The 15,070-nt window shown below is 43.2% G+C and overlaps 1 long non-coding RNA gene across 1 annotated transcript in view; it reads right to left on the minus strand.

Annotated features, from left to right (window-relative positions):
• Positions 1-13,875, minus strand: part of LOC142496484 (uncharacterized) — a 51,201-nt gene extending 37,326 nt beyond the window's left edge. The window contains exons 1-2 of the long non-coding RNA XR_012802008.1: positions 13,717-13,875; positions 13,058-13,137 (exon numbers count right to left, since the gene is read on the minus strand). This is a non-coding gene — a long non-coding RNA (uncharacterized LOC142496484). The remainder of the gene's footprint in view (positions 1-13,057; positions 13,138-13,716) is intronic.
• Positions 13,876-15,070: the final 1,195 nt, after the last annotated feature.

Here is a 15,070-nt window from a genome sequence, read left to right on the forward strand (position 1 = left end):
AGATAAATAATAGACACCTAAATGTTAAACCCCTCACTGCTGCACAAGTGCCACTTGCTTATTAAATTCTCCCTTCTTCAAGACCGGTGAAATAGTGAGGCAAAAAAACAACATAGGGATTTTTTTGGCACCAGCCTTGCAGCAAGGAGACTTTGATAAGTGATCTCTTCATATCTAAAAGGTTTGTGTAGAAGACTTCTTAAATGTGGACTTCATGGTCTATGCATCAATAAATAAAGTGATCCGTGTGGACGTATTTACCTCCACACATTCCAATTTTTTCTTGTCGGGTGTATTAATTCTGAAGTAAAAAGAAGACTTACGCTCCCTTTAAGGTGACGGAGAAAACCAACGCAGGAAACCATCAAGAACAATAACACAAGCCACACATTTCTTATTACATAGACATGTGCCGATATGCAAATGTACCCCCCTAACTCCTCCCACTTGCTCCATAAATCCTTCTTGTCGGAGACCCAAAAGGGGCAAAACAGTAAGATTAGTACATAGATGCAGCCTGGTGTGGGCATTTTTCATTGACTTTGCTCTTATATTTGTGCTTGAATACATAGGGGCCTATTCTAGAAGATTTGAAAACTAACTCATCAAGCTTTTTGAGCACTTCCCGAACGATTTGACCAGTTTGCTATTCAGAAAGCTTCGATAACCTGCCAAAATCGTTCGGGGAGTACATTTTCCTGAGCGGTCTCACTCCTGCTCAAACACACCGAGCGGGAGCTGAAAACAGCTCCAGATCGCCATTTTTATAAGATCGTGCTATTCTAGTAGTCCCAATAGTCTTATCGTGGCTCAGAAATAGAGATCATATCAAAGATCTCATCGGGATTTGAGAGTAGGACTTAGGAAAAAAAATGCATTTTTCCTGCATCGGATTGATGCCGGGAGTATCCGGAGCTGACACCCATTAATATCAGCTCTGGAGACCCCCTGCTTCAATCCGATGCACTAAAATACATTTACAGGCAGCTTCATTACCTTAGCAGCTAACCGCTAAGGAATTGAAGGGGTTAAACACCAGTGCCCGGTTTATAATGAGTGTGGGGGTGAGTGAAGGTGGTATTTGGCCCATTGTGGGTGTTTAGGCCCTGTGGGGGGGTTGCGGGAGGAGTTAACCCCTTCATTACCTTAGCAGTTAGTACCGCTACGTTCCTCCCTTTCGATGATGTCACATCCTTTAAAAAAAAGAGTCTGTCACATGGTACCCCATCCAAACGGACTGGGGGAGTACATCTGACACTCAAATGTGATGTCACAGGCCTTATATAAGGCCTGTCCCGTCTCATTTGACCTTAAGAAGCGTTAAAAAGCCGACGAGACAGCATTCGCCTCCTGGAATGGATTACAATATACAGAGAATAAAGAAGAAGATGAAGATAAAGAAGAAGATGGACTTACCAGCTGTTGAGGATCATTGCTGATGAACTGGGAATCGGATGGTGAAAACGTCAAAGTAAAAAAAACATTGATTGTATTTTTTTGCAGTGCGTATTTTTGATGTTTGGTTTCTCTAATTGTGTTTTTTGAATGCTTTATTTTATTTATTGTGTTTTTTTGATTCTTAGTTTGTTTAATTGTTTTTTTTTTTGGTTATTGACTTGTTTCATTTTTTTTTGTGATTGGTTTGTTTAATTGTGTTTTTATACATATTGTAGGTTAAGTTTAGCTTCTAAATGGGAGTTAGGTTGGGACCCGTCTCTACTATTATTCTCTGGGAATAAAAAAAGAACTTCCCGGATACACCCATTATACACGGGCTATGGTTTTCCTAAGCTGCCCACCCTCAGGTGTCAGGAATTATTTGCACCACAGACAGCACTGTAAGTGACCGTACCAGGAAGTTACGGGCCAAAAATGTTGAGAACCTGGTATACAGTACATTACAATGAACTTAACATGTTTGATGAATATGGTCAAATCACTCACACTTTATATTATTATGTAAATTTAATCAACCACATACTTTTAGAATCATTTTAGCTAAAAAGATTGTAAATGACATAACCATTTCAATAGGAGGCAATAAAACAGCTCTGTTTCATCAAATTCACATTTTCCCCATAATGCAAAAACAGAACCAAAACCATGGGACTTTAGGCAAAACCAGGACAAAAACCTGAAAACATTTTAGAAGCACGACCAAACCCCAAACACAGGGTCTGGTGAACATCTTCAGTCTAGTTAAGTGTCTTACGTTTGATAGCTTTGTTAGTCTGAGAAGTTTACACCAAACCACACTTGGGAGGATTTGACAGCACATAAAATGAAAAGTCTGATACACAGATGCATCATTTTCTGCATCTTGTTTATCCCCCGAATCACTAGCTGTTGCACTATATCGACAAAAAAAAAGACACTAAACTGACACTTATAGGCGCAGTTGCAAAAAGCGTCTGTAAGCGTCAACTTTGCAGCAAAAGGTCCATTGCATAACTTTTATTCTATAGCCCCCTAAGGTCTATAAGAAACCTTTCTGAAAATCTGCACGTTTATAAAAATGATTTATCGTAAAGAGAAACCCGGATACAATGTACTTTACCATTCTGGGAAATCCCCAAATGTGACTGTGTCTGCGGTGCCTGAGGATATCGGCTTGATGTGTTTAAAGGTGCAGTCCCACATGGGAACAAACTGAACTAATTACAGTGTTGTGTTTAACCCATTTGCCATTCCATTGAAAACATGTTTTTTGGGGGACTGTAGGTGTGTGTGTGTGTGTGTGTGTGTGTGTGTGTGTGTGTGTGTGTGTGTGTGTGTGTGTGTGTGTGTGTGTGTGTGTGTGTGTGTGTGTATATACAGGTAGTCCTCGGTTATCCGACACAATGCATTACTCAAAATGCCGTTGGATAGCGAAACGTTGTAAAGCGAAACACGTTTTCCCGTAGGAACACTGTTTAAATGAAAGGTTCCGTTCCTGACGGCATTTTTAATGCTAAAATACACAAAATATTTTACACAGACAATAAGATATTCAGCACACACATAAATTATATAGTGCATATACTGTATTATATATATAATATTACATAATATATAAAAATATAATATTTTATATAGTATAATATAGTATACAGGCATACCCCGGTTTAAGGACACTCACTTTAAGTACACTCGCGAGTAAGTACATCTTGCTCAATAGGCAAACGGCAGCTCACGCATGCGCCTGTCAGCACATCCTGAACAGCAATACCGACTCCCTACCTGTACCGAAGCTGTGCGCAAGCGGGGAGACTATAGAGCCTATAGAGCCTGTTACAAATGCGTTATTTACATCAGTTATGCACGTATATGACGATTGCATAACAGTACATGCATCGATAAGTGGGGAAAAGGTAGTGCTTCACTTTAAGTACATTTTCGCTTTACATACATGCTCCGTTCCCATTGCGTACGTTAATGCGGGGTATGCCTGTAATATATTATATACACATAAACAACTTTGCAAAGCGTCGTAAGAGCGTTGGATAAGCCGTTTTGGCATTGTAAAAATGAACATAGCATTACATAGCGTTGTAAAATGTAAAAATGAACATAGCATTACGCATTACATAGCGTTGGATAAGCCATTCGTTGTAAAGCGAAGCGTTGTAAAATGAGGACTGCCTGTATATTTGTATTTATATAGTTCAAAAAGTGTGCACAGTACAGAACTTTATAAAGAGCCATGCAGGAAAATATATTAAGTGCAAACATAAAGGGACTCGATATGTACTGTAGGAATCCCTGCGATTACAGCCCAAGTGCAAAATGTTGTTGTGCTTTATATTATTATTATTATTATTATTATTATTATTATTATTTCTTGCACCAGTTTTTCAGCTGGGACAAAATGTTTCCTGTTGACACCAATGAGATGTTTTCCTTTGATAAATCTAGAGCAGTATCTTTGCCCCAGCTTTGCAGCCAGGAGACTTTGATCAATAACCCTTCCATGCTCCCTTAAGTGAGAGCGCGTCGGCTGAACGACAGTACGAAGCTGGGGGTTATGCACTGAAATATCTTTCAAGAAAGGGCATGCCTCAGCTACAGTATGAAAATGCTAACCCCACCTTCAGTTATATACAGTACACCCGGCTGGGAAAGCAAGACAGCAGACGCCTTGCATGCTGCAAGTCAGGGAACCTCGGATTAGAGCTCAGAAGCTGCAGGAATATGACATGTAGAGTGACGTTAGGACCCAGCCTACGTGCAGGGTTACAGAGTTGGTGCAACACCTTGTATGTGTTTTTTTTTTACTTATACAGTATAGAGCCAACAGTGGATACAGCACATCACAAAATTACCAAACAGAGTAAATAGAGTACAAAAAATTGGGGTATGGCTGGTAAATGACAACATAAGGCAAAGTATTGTATTGTGTTGTATGTGTTTGGGGGTGAGGTGTATTTGTTGAAATGCCGGCCATATATTTTTTTTTTTACAACACGAATGGTACTGCAGGCCAGCGGGGACCCATGGGGACTACCCGGGGACCCCAAGATGCCCGTGGGGACCACCCGGGGACCCCCACTGGCGTATGTTATCAATCGTGTGTTCAAATAAATAAATAATGGTTTTATGTGGGGGCACAGGGGGTGGGTTGTGTATTGGTGCTTACTACATATTTAAATTTAAATTGTATTACTAGTTTAGATGAGCAGGGGGTCTCTGGAGTAGAACCTTGTTGATTTGAGGTCCGGGGACCCCCTGCTTCCTGAGAGCCAGGCCCCGTTAAGGGGTGCCGGTATCTCCTATGCATGTAAATGTTCCGCGTCACGTGACCGTGACATTTCAATGCATAGGAGATACCGGCACCCCATAACGGGGCCTGTATCTCGGGAAGCACGGGGTCTCCAGACCTGAAATCAATGCAGGTCTGCTCTGGAGACCCCTGCTCATCTACACTAGTAATAAAATGTTAATTTAATTTTTTTTTATTTGGGCCGAGATTTGCGCAGGGAGAGGCGGCTCTATCTCTCTGCAGCAGAATCAACTTGCTGGGTGAGGCCTTTTCAGAGGGCTGATCATCTCGTCGCCGGCTACTCGCCATGTTTGCAAATGTTACTATCACTGGTATTCGGGGCATTCTGCATAACGTGATAGAAACGCTGTAAAAAAATGGCGAATTATAAACCCTGGTGATTTTTCTATCGGACTTTACTGCATGAGGCTCTAGGCCTGATAAGACCGGGCCTAGGACGGCAACCTTTTGGGGCGGGACATTTTAAGTTTTTCCTCCTTTTTCCCCCCATATATAGAGACCACGATCTCTAACCCACTGATTGACGGGGGAGAGCGTGGGTTCAAATGACGCTGCAACGTCAAATGGCGACCTCACATGACGCTGCAACGCTGCAGAAGGAAGAGGCCGGTGCTGCAAGAGGAGACGGCACGGGCGGCAAAAAGGTAGGTGCCTATGGGCGGCAAAACGTGCAATCCGCCACTGCTGACATCTACTCTGTTTGTTTAAGTCTACAACACCGCTTAAAAACGAACACCAAAAAAAAGAGCTTGAATTGAAAACAATGAGAGTTTTGTTAGATGCTACTACATACCCAGTCATCAAAAGGGTTCGATGAAAGCCTGATTTACAAACGATTGACATTTATTAAACATCGGGGCGAAGATATTTGCATTGCATTTTTGAAAGATGGAAGCAATTTTTATGTTGCAAAAACAGAAAGGGGAATTTTCAGTTTATAAATATAAAAAGTAGTTGTACTCTGGGAGTGAAAACTAAAAATGTGTGGTATTGTGGGTGGAAATATAAGAAGAAGTGGTTCTCAGCGTCCCTAGTTACCATCACACTTTAACCACTATATGTACCTTAAATGTGACGTTCAGTTCTGTATCACTGGCAAATGTTCTGTAACACTGCTAACCTTATCAATTGCATTCCATTGTTTCAAAGACCCCACACATACAGATGCAGCGGCCGTTATTCGAACATTTCACGGAGCTGTTTTCGTGTGCTCTGCTGTATTCCACGCGGCATTCGCGCCTGTGTTTACCGTGGGTGATTTGTTTGAATTTCATGGATTATGATTTCTTTGGGTGCAATTCTTCGCGGATCCGTGAAAGAAATGAATGAATTGTAATGTGTTCAGTACTGTGCTACGGTGTCAATTTGCAGGTGTTTAAAAACCAGAACACTAAAATGCCATTTTTTGCACTCGATAAAACGAGTCGACACGTGGTAAGGTTGGAAGAAATCCTGCGCCATGACATGGGTATACCGAGGTATACAACACATGAAATGTTCAAATAACGGCCGCTGCATCTGTACAAGATCAATGGATCAAAATATATATATTTTTTTAAATGAAACCCATTGCGTTTAATTAGATTAATTTTCATTTTATAAACCTGGTGCACCAAATCTGCCTCAATTTTGCAGCCAGCAGCTTTAATGCAAAGCATTGCCAAATAATAAAACAATGCTTTTTTTAAGCATCAATCACTAAGACATAACCCATTAAATTTCCCACAGATCCCGTTGGTCCTAAGCGGGACTTCACCTTTAATGCAAAACCATTTCCTTGCTGGCAGAGACCCAATTCTGATTAGGAATGGTGTGTTTCAATGCTACAATCTTGCCTCATAGGTAAATAGGAGCTTAGTGTCCGGGTTCTCATTATTTCACTGTTCTTCCTTTCCAAGCGAACAATAAAGTTCTCTTCCTCTTGGCTTCCCAGAATAACAGGTCTTAGATTTAGCCGCTGTTCCTTGAGAACCAATGAGGCAAGTTCAGAAAATAAGGCAGTGCTCTTAAGGTCATTGCAGTATTGTCAATCTGCCTCGATGCGATATGGTCCAAAACTTGTGTTCAAACTGTAATCCCAGTCAGTGCATTCTGGTTAGGAATAGTTCTGTATGTCTACGGATAATGGAAACTTGGAATATGAGAATTGGACTCCAATCTCATGATTGAATAGGGCCAGCAATGCTGTATCTAAATAGGCATATATACAGTTGTGTGAAAAAGAAAGTACACCCTCTTTGAATTCTATGGTTTTACATATCAGGACATAATAACAATCATCTGTTCCTTAGCAGGTCTTAAAATTAGGTAAATACAACCTCAGATGAACAACAACATATGACATATTACACCGTGTCATGATTTATTTAACAAAAATAAAGCCAAAATGGAGAAGCCATGTGTGAAACATAGGTCTAGAACATAAATTCTCCAAATCTTGGAGAACCAAAGTATAAAATGTCTTAATGTAGCTGCCCTTTGACTGGTAAGGAAAGAAAAGACGCTTGGGCCCAAATGGTAAACACTTAATAGTGGGCTCATCCACAGAAAATTAGGGGTGGATAGTAAATTGAGACTCATCCACTGAATTAATGCCCAACACCGGATCTTGAGTAGATTCTACACACTGTCAACCCTGCATTAAACCATAATCATATAAACTTGTTACAGGATGTGGATCTGTCAATATTGATGTTAAAGCAAGTACATGCTACCTCCTGTGTGTTAAAATCAGGTTCAGATACGTCACGAAGATCATTCATAATAAATTGCCTCTTTAGAGTAATTTTGCGGATAAATTTATTTAGATCCATAAATAATTCAAACTTATCAGGTTTCGTACTGGGTGAAAATGATAAACCCTGTGCCAAGAGCGAGATTTGTTGGGAGGAAAATGTATGCGATGATAAATTAAAAATACCATACTTGTGAGGTTCCTCCCTTAATAGTGTGTTCCTCTTCGCTCTTTGGCAACGCTACCCTGCTTTTGTTCCTCTGAACTTCGTTTTCTTCTCCGGGTTAGATCTAAATTCAACCCGTGATAGTTCTGTTTGTCCCAAAGCGGGTATGTTTTTTGCTTCTGTACACACTCGCTCTGGGACTTCCCTAAAACAGATAAACAATGAACGAGGAACAAGTAGCAGTGGCAGTTGTTACTCTAGACCTTGATTTAGCATCGGTACATACAGATGCAGCCATGAGTATTATAACTCTTGCCTTGGAAATTCTGGGGCAGTCTCACAGTAAATGCCTCAACATTTCTGTGAGATTCTTAATGGCCCATCGGATAAACACAGCAGGGGGTCCCTGCAGTCCCATTCAGTTTGAATGGGACTGCAGGGACCCCCCTCCTTCCCCCCCCCCTTGCTGTGTTAATCCGATGGGCCATTAAGAATCTCACAGAAATGTTGTGGCAAATTGAGGAATTTACTGTGAGATTGCCCCAGAATCTCGAAGAATTTCCCAGGTACAAGTGTTCAAATACCGGTGGCTGCATCTGTAATGAGGTTTTAGGGTTGGTCCCTCCTTTCATCTCACCATGTGTGTCTGTTTCATTTTCATTGCTAATTGATTCATCCAGTCTCAGTGGTGAAAATCTATTCTCAATAGAACATGTATATGAATACTTACTAGATTCATCCTCATTAATGGAATAGGCCTTACTAACAACAGCTTCCGAACCTCCCTTTTCAGTCCTATTTGAACGTACTTGTTGCTCTCTAGGGTGATTCTTGGATTCGTAAGCCCCCTATAGGATATTGACCGATCCTTTCCGCAATGGAAACCTACGGGTATTTTTCCTCCAATCTGTAACCCTGCCATTTTTATAACCTTCTTCGCCTTGTTTTGTTTCCTATTAATAATATCCTTCTCAAAATAATTTATAAAATATATTTGTATTAAATTTAGGCCGCTGTATTACAGGTTGAAAGAATACAAAATAAATTTACAAGAACAAAAATAATGCGCCCAAATAGAATAACCTTATAATATGCAGATATAGTTAATTGTAAAGATAAGTCTAAAGGGATAAGTGGTGCACCAAGTATAAATGATGAAATAGAATTCAATGTAAAAATTGCACAAACAAAACAACATATAAAACAAGGATGGGTAGACAGGGGAACAAGGGGAATGGGAGAGGACAGACACAATAGGATTTAAATCAAATAGCAGAAAATAATGCAGATTTGAAAGAAATAAAATAAAATATGTGTGACTACTGGAAACGCCGACTGCAATCCTCAGGAACAACCTTTTTCCTCAGCAACATCAACACAAAAAATGACAGCGTGGCTCCCATAGCGCATAAATGTATAATAACTGTTTAATCAACTTTACACTCAAAATGTGGATTATGGCCACTCACAAGATTAAAATTGAATATGCGCATTGGACATGTTAATGAAGAAAACGATATCACCGTGTATACATTGAAGACACCGAAACGGCTTGCAAGAACCTGTATAGCAGGACTGTGTCTCTGCCGCCGATACAACCGCGTTCTGAAGGTGCACGTGTGCACTGAGCCTCCTCCGCACATGCGCAGTGTTGTCAGGTTTTTCTATGTAGCAGGGTCTGCCTTGTGCCTCCGATGTCGGGCGCGCTCCAAACATGCACATCCGCACTAGGCTGCCTCTCCACACGCGATCGGCAAAAAGGGCACTTACACTGCCCCAGTGTCACATCCAAGAGTGAATGGAAAATAGCTCTACACACAGATCGGCTCCAGAGTAATAAACAGTCCAGCAGCGCTATGCCCACCCTATGCATTTCGTCGCTAAGGGCTTGCAACTTCATCAGGGAGTAGAGGGATATTACCAGGGAGAGTCCTTAAATAGTAAAAACCTAATTGGTAAATTGAATAACCAGTGTTCAACCCTCTACTTGATTGGAAAAATGAGTGTGTCTGCTATTGGAGAGTCACCGAACAGGGATAACAAACATACAGAAACCACATTAAAAAAACGCATAGCAATACATTGTGCAATAACTAGCTGAATAATATAGAGAGAAACTGATGAGAATGGCTAATAAATGAGACATGAACAGAAATGGAATGTTTAAAAATGTATAAATATGTATAAATCCCATGAAAATTAAAAAAAAACCTTAAACAACAAGGGTATGACATAAGAAAGAAATACATATTGAAACTACTGAATTGTAACACTAAACAATCAATGATAATACAATAGTTGCTACAATAAACATGCACTGTTGATACATAACATACATACTCCAAATGCAAAAAACTGCAAACCTATTGAATACGAAAAGTTCCCATAATAGAATATATATATATATATATATATATATATATATATCTCCAACATACACAAAGAGTGGGACCATAGAAATGGACTGCACTAGGTGTACAATGGCACTGAAAAGAAAGAATATTTATTTGCACCCAAAAAAACACCAGGCAAAAGTGAGTTAAAATCGGCCGTCAACTTGGCGTAAAACCCCAAAAGTCTGTTTATAATAAAAATGGAAAAATAAAAACATTGCCAGGGCCTCCACAAACGTCAGTTTGCACATCTTCAGCAGTTCACAAATGTTAAAAAAAAAAAAAAAGAAATGGTGCACATTTACAAAATCCTGCAAAATGTCTGAAAGATCTTTTCAAAGAGGTGAGTCGTACGGGTGGGAGATCAGGGCAGCATCACCCACCTTCAATTTCAGGGCAAACTTACAAGCACGATTTACAGATACCTGCACCAATTCAGGGTTTTTTCAAGCACTATAGCCTAGTTTTAACGTATTACCCCTTATTACTGCTACTTCATCTCGAGTTAAACATATGAAGCACGTGACAAACACTCCCCTCACACAGGTTATTAACTCTTTCGCCTTCAGCAGTTATTTGTGATGGGGATTCCAGGGGCATCAAGGGGGGGAAATGTTTGTGTCTGGGGCGACTCGCTTGTGAAAAGCCGGCCTGTAAATACACATGGCACGTTGGGTGCCTTTTGGCAAGGTCATTATTAAGCTTCTATGGGAATACACCCTGCTGGGCACAGGCGTCGGCCAAAAAAATACAACCTGTCCGTGCCTCTGATGAGTAACAAATGTCCTCCTTCCTTAATGGGGCCGTTCCTTCCAGGAGCAAGGAGAATTAATGGCAGTGGCCTATTTAACCCCTGTGTGGCAGAGAGATCTGCAACACATTGGCTGTGAAGGAGTTGATATGTTATGTAGGGGTGATGGACCAGCACCATCCTGGGTAAGTTGGTTTGAAGAAAGTTTCTTTAACCGGCCATGCCGAACGTCCCCCTTAACCCTTTGAGGGGTCGCGAGGGTCAGAGTGCCACGGACTTGCGGTCACGTGATCGCTCGGTCACTGATGAGGGAAGGGAAGGAATCAACCCCCATTCCGTTCCTCATCAGTGCAGATCGTGGAGCGCAGGATTCAATCTCTCCCAGCAAAACAAGCCCCTGAGTGCCAGACTCCATAGCAGCTACGTCTTGGGGGTCACTGAAAGGGTTAAGCGCATGTTCTGCATGAGTTTAATTCAGTTTGGGAATAGCTACTCACGGTATTCCACACGTCACTCCATAGATTAATTAGCAGGGGAGCGCAAACTATTCCCACTCTGCCCCACTGCCTGCTCTCCCCCCCTGCTCGTGCCCCTTGTCTTCGGTGTTAAATGACGCCGTAGGATCCGTGATGTCATGTTGCCATGGCAACGTGACATCACGTGACCCCGCAGCGTCATTTGACACCACATTGCCATGACGACGTGTCGCTGAAGACAAGGTAATGGACGTTGCAGAGGCCTCACGCGATCCCCCGGCATTTAATTTAGATGCCTTGAGGGAAGAGCGTGGGGCCTCTGCAACCGCCGTGCCTCCCTTGAAAAATCTTGTGCCCCCCAGTTGGCGCACCCCAGGGTGGAGAGCAAGGTGAAGCTGTGAGAGACTAAGGCCTCGTTCAGGGTGCAGGCTTCGGAGGGCGTGCTGCCGTGCGAGCTGCCGTGGGACACAATGTATTCAAATTGAATACTGGTTGTCAGGGTAGCAGCTGCCCTGTCTCCGAAGCCAGGAGTTGACGCTGGCTACAGTTTCAATAAACAAAAAATTTGTTTTTTGAAGCTGCAGCAGCGTCACTGGGACCTCGGCAGCCAATTAAATCATTCTTGAGAAGGATTTCATGACTGCAACTTGGATCCCTAACCTACCGTCTGTAGCCCCGCCCCCTCCCCGCCTCCTCAACTCCTGAAAAAGTCTGCTGGGGGATAAACACACATCGCCCAGCAGACTGCCGCCCTCCCGAATGCCCTCCCTCCAACTCCTGCCACTGGCACCCTGAACGAGGCCTGAGTTGCCACTGCTGGAGCTTTCCTGTAGCCTTCCTGCTACATTCTGAGGAGATCTCGCGAGACGCGAGGAGGACAATCACGTGGCCGAAAGAGTCAGTGTATGTGGAGACACAGGCGGAGAGAGACGCGGGTCGCCTCCTCCAACAGCTGAGTGCCTGCCAGCGGTATACAGACTATCTGTGGACTGTGACACCACGAGGAAAGGGCGCAGGACGTCCGTTCAGGAGGTGGCGAGAGTATCTCTTGCAGGAGAGAACCAGAGTGGGGCTGCCTCGTCGCACTTTTTAGTATAATAAATTGTTTTGTACTTGAGAGCACTGTCTCTCTCTCTCTTTTACCTTTCCTTATCCCTTCTGATCATATATTATCTGGGAGCTCTACCAGTATATAAGAAGATTGGAAGTGTGGATTCAATTCATCAACCTGAGATCATCTATTTTTGCCCTAATTGACCTGATATCTTGTAAGTGCATTCTTTGCAGCAGGAATGTATATCTAGTGTTTACAGATTACACTATGTTTTGTTTTCTTCTCTCCTGTGCGCTATAGGTCATTTTTGCTACCCCTGGGTTAATGCATGAAAGTGCCCCAAGCCATCAAACTTGCAACAATGTTACTACAAAACACTGCAACACCAGGGGGGGGGGGGGAATCCAGTTACAGTCAATGAAATGCAGCCACGATTATTGAGGAAAATCAGTCAAAATGGTGGCCATTTTTAATATGACCAGTAGAAAAACATTTCACGGCAGTATTTGGCCCAAAACAAAAAACTGTGATTGCACAATGTGGGGAGGAACCGCTGTGAATAAGGGAAAGCAAATGATCACACAACGTGCAGCTGCACCTCCGTGAACCTGTTCCTTTAAAGTTTCCTTATTCCCGTAATTAAGTGCCGAGGTTAGCAAATATTTTCTGTGCTGCAATTGTCCAGATTGACATCTGCTGCCTCTAATACCGTAAAGTGGCTTACCCTGTTTCTGGGAACAAGGAAGGAGAAGGCAGCTTTGCATCGCGACACACATATACCTGGTCCCCGGGGCTTCTAACACACTGCAGAGAAGTGCATTACGGGTCACTCTGGGATGTTAAAACTATGCTAGGCTGCTAAGTCATATACTGTTAGTACAATATCTTACCCCATGAGCATGTCCCACCAGCTTTAAAAAAATAAATAAAAGCTTTTTTTAATGTTCAAAAATATGATTTGTTTAATTTCTCACTTCCAGGGTTCTCATGGTAAGTTTTAGACTGCACCGGGCTCTGGGGGGGAGCTTCATTTTAACCTCCCAGATAATTAATATTTGAAATGTGTATATACCCTGAAACAAGCATCAGATTTTTTAAATGAAAACAGCTTTGAAAAGGGCAAGAAGAGATCTCAAAGTTATCAGCACAGACTGCTGCTTTAATGTGCAATGCCTTAAACCCTCTTAGCAAGCTGTATAAAAGTGGAAGCACTCAGACAATTAAAACAGTGTTTGAGTTGCCAAAGCTCAAACCGGCGAAATTTGGATCACTGAGCCTACAAAAAAAAAATGAAATTTTAAAGGAACAATTCTGATTTGGAAGTGGTGAACCTATTCAAATCTAGGAGACCCCCTAAACCCTATGTGCCCCGTGTCCCCTTACCTCCCGGCGCGGTCACGCATGACAGCGGAGGCAGGGACAGGTGCGGGCGGCACTTCGGTGGAGTATGGGGCGGCGATCGGCTCGCCGGAGACTCTGGCAGCGCCCTCTGTAGGGTGCCGCCATCTTGGATTCCATTGCGTATGCGCAAGATGCCACACATGCACAGAAGTAGGCGCGCAAGGCGGCCATTAGGTAGCAGGCTCCGTGGGGAACTACAAGTCCCATCATGCAAAGGGGCTGGAATCACATGGAGCAGATCAGCCAATAGGGCTGCAGCAATCCCCTGCTCCCTGCAATTGAAACATTTTGTGTGTTTGCAACCACGCTAGTCGGAGCTGGGACAAGGAAGGGGTAGGTTGTGTGTGCAGGTGTCTGCACTAGGCCAGATACCCCCTGTTAGGCCCCAGCTGGGCCCCGACTCCCCTCTGCTTGTGGTTGCTGCAGGGACAGGCTCATAGATAGGTACACTGCCCCTGTAGCATAATAGTGAGGGAGACAGCCAAGACGCGCCTGCATCCTGGATCAGGGTGATCTGGGACCAGATCATCCATCTGTGCTAAAGAGACTATTAAGGTGGTACCATCCAGGAGGGACCCACCGTAGAGGCGGAGGCGGCGCAGTTCATCATCGGATCCGTGGATTCCATCTGCATCATCTGCACGCCCGGGTGTGGACACACCCGGAAGGTACCTCATTTCACCAAGTGCACCAACTATATATGGGCTAGTGGGGCAGCGCTGTCTCACACACTTGGGTGGGTGGTTGAGTCTGTGGACACTGGGACGGTCCGGTGCCCGAAGCACCTCAGTACATTGGGCTAAACCCCATAGGGGTGTGGACACGGTGTTGGGAAGGCACAGTAAGGGTTTGCGGCCCTGCGAGGCCTAGTATTGCGGTAGTGGTGCTATTGTTTATGATTGTTCTATGCATATAGTAAATTGCTATTGTTTTACTACATCAGTGTGTATTGGTTATATGTGGTCCTGCACGGGACTATCCCATATAGTTAGGATCCCGCGCAGGTGGAGGCGCTGTCACCCATCGAATCAGGTACACCCCACGCTCCCAGTAGCAGAGATTTAGGCCTCCTGTGAGCCACAGGTAACGCACCACACACACCGTAGCCACCATATCTCCCAGGGGGTGGGGGAAAGTGCGCTACATATATATACAAAAACTAATAGACGATACCGTTCTGCGGCTAACTAAATGCTTTTATTTGAGCGAGCTTTCGAGGTACACTGTTCTCTTCTTCCGGCGGTGTTACAATGGATAAAGCAAGAAAGGTTTTTACTTAAAAACAGTGCATCGTGGAATGTAATCTATGACTGAAGCCTATCCCTGCCCCCTGTGC

Source organism: Ascaphus truei, chromosome 6 (genome assembly GCF_040206685.1).
Source record: "Ascaphus truei isolate aAscTru1 chromosome 6, aAscTru1.hap1, whole genome shotgun sequence".
Taxonomy (NCBI): Eukaryota; Metazoa; Chordata; class Amphibia; order Anura; family Ascaphidae; genus Ascaphus; species Ascaphus truei.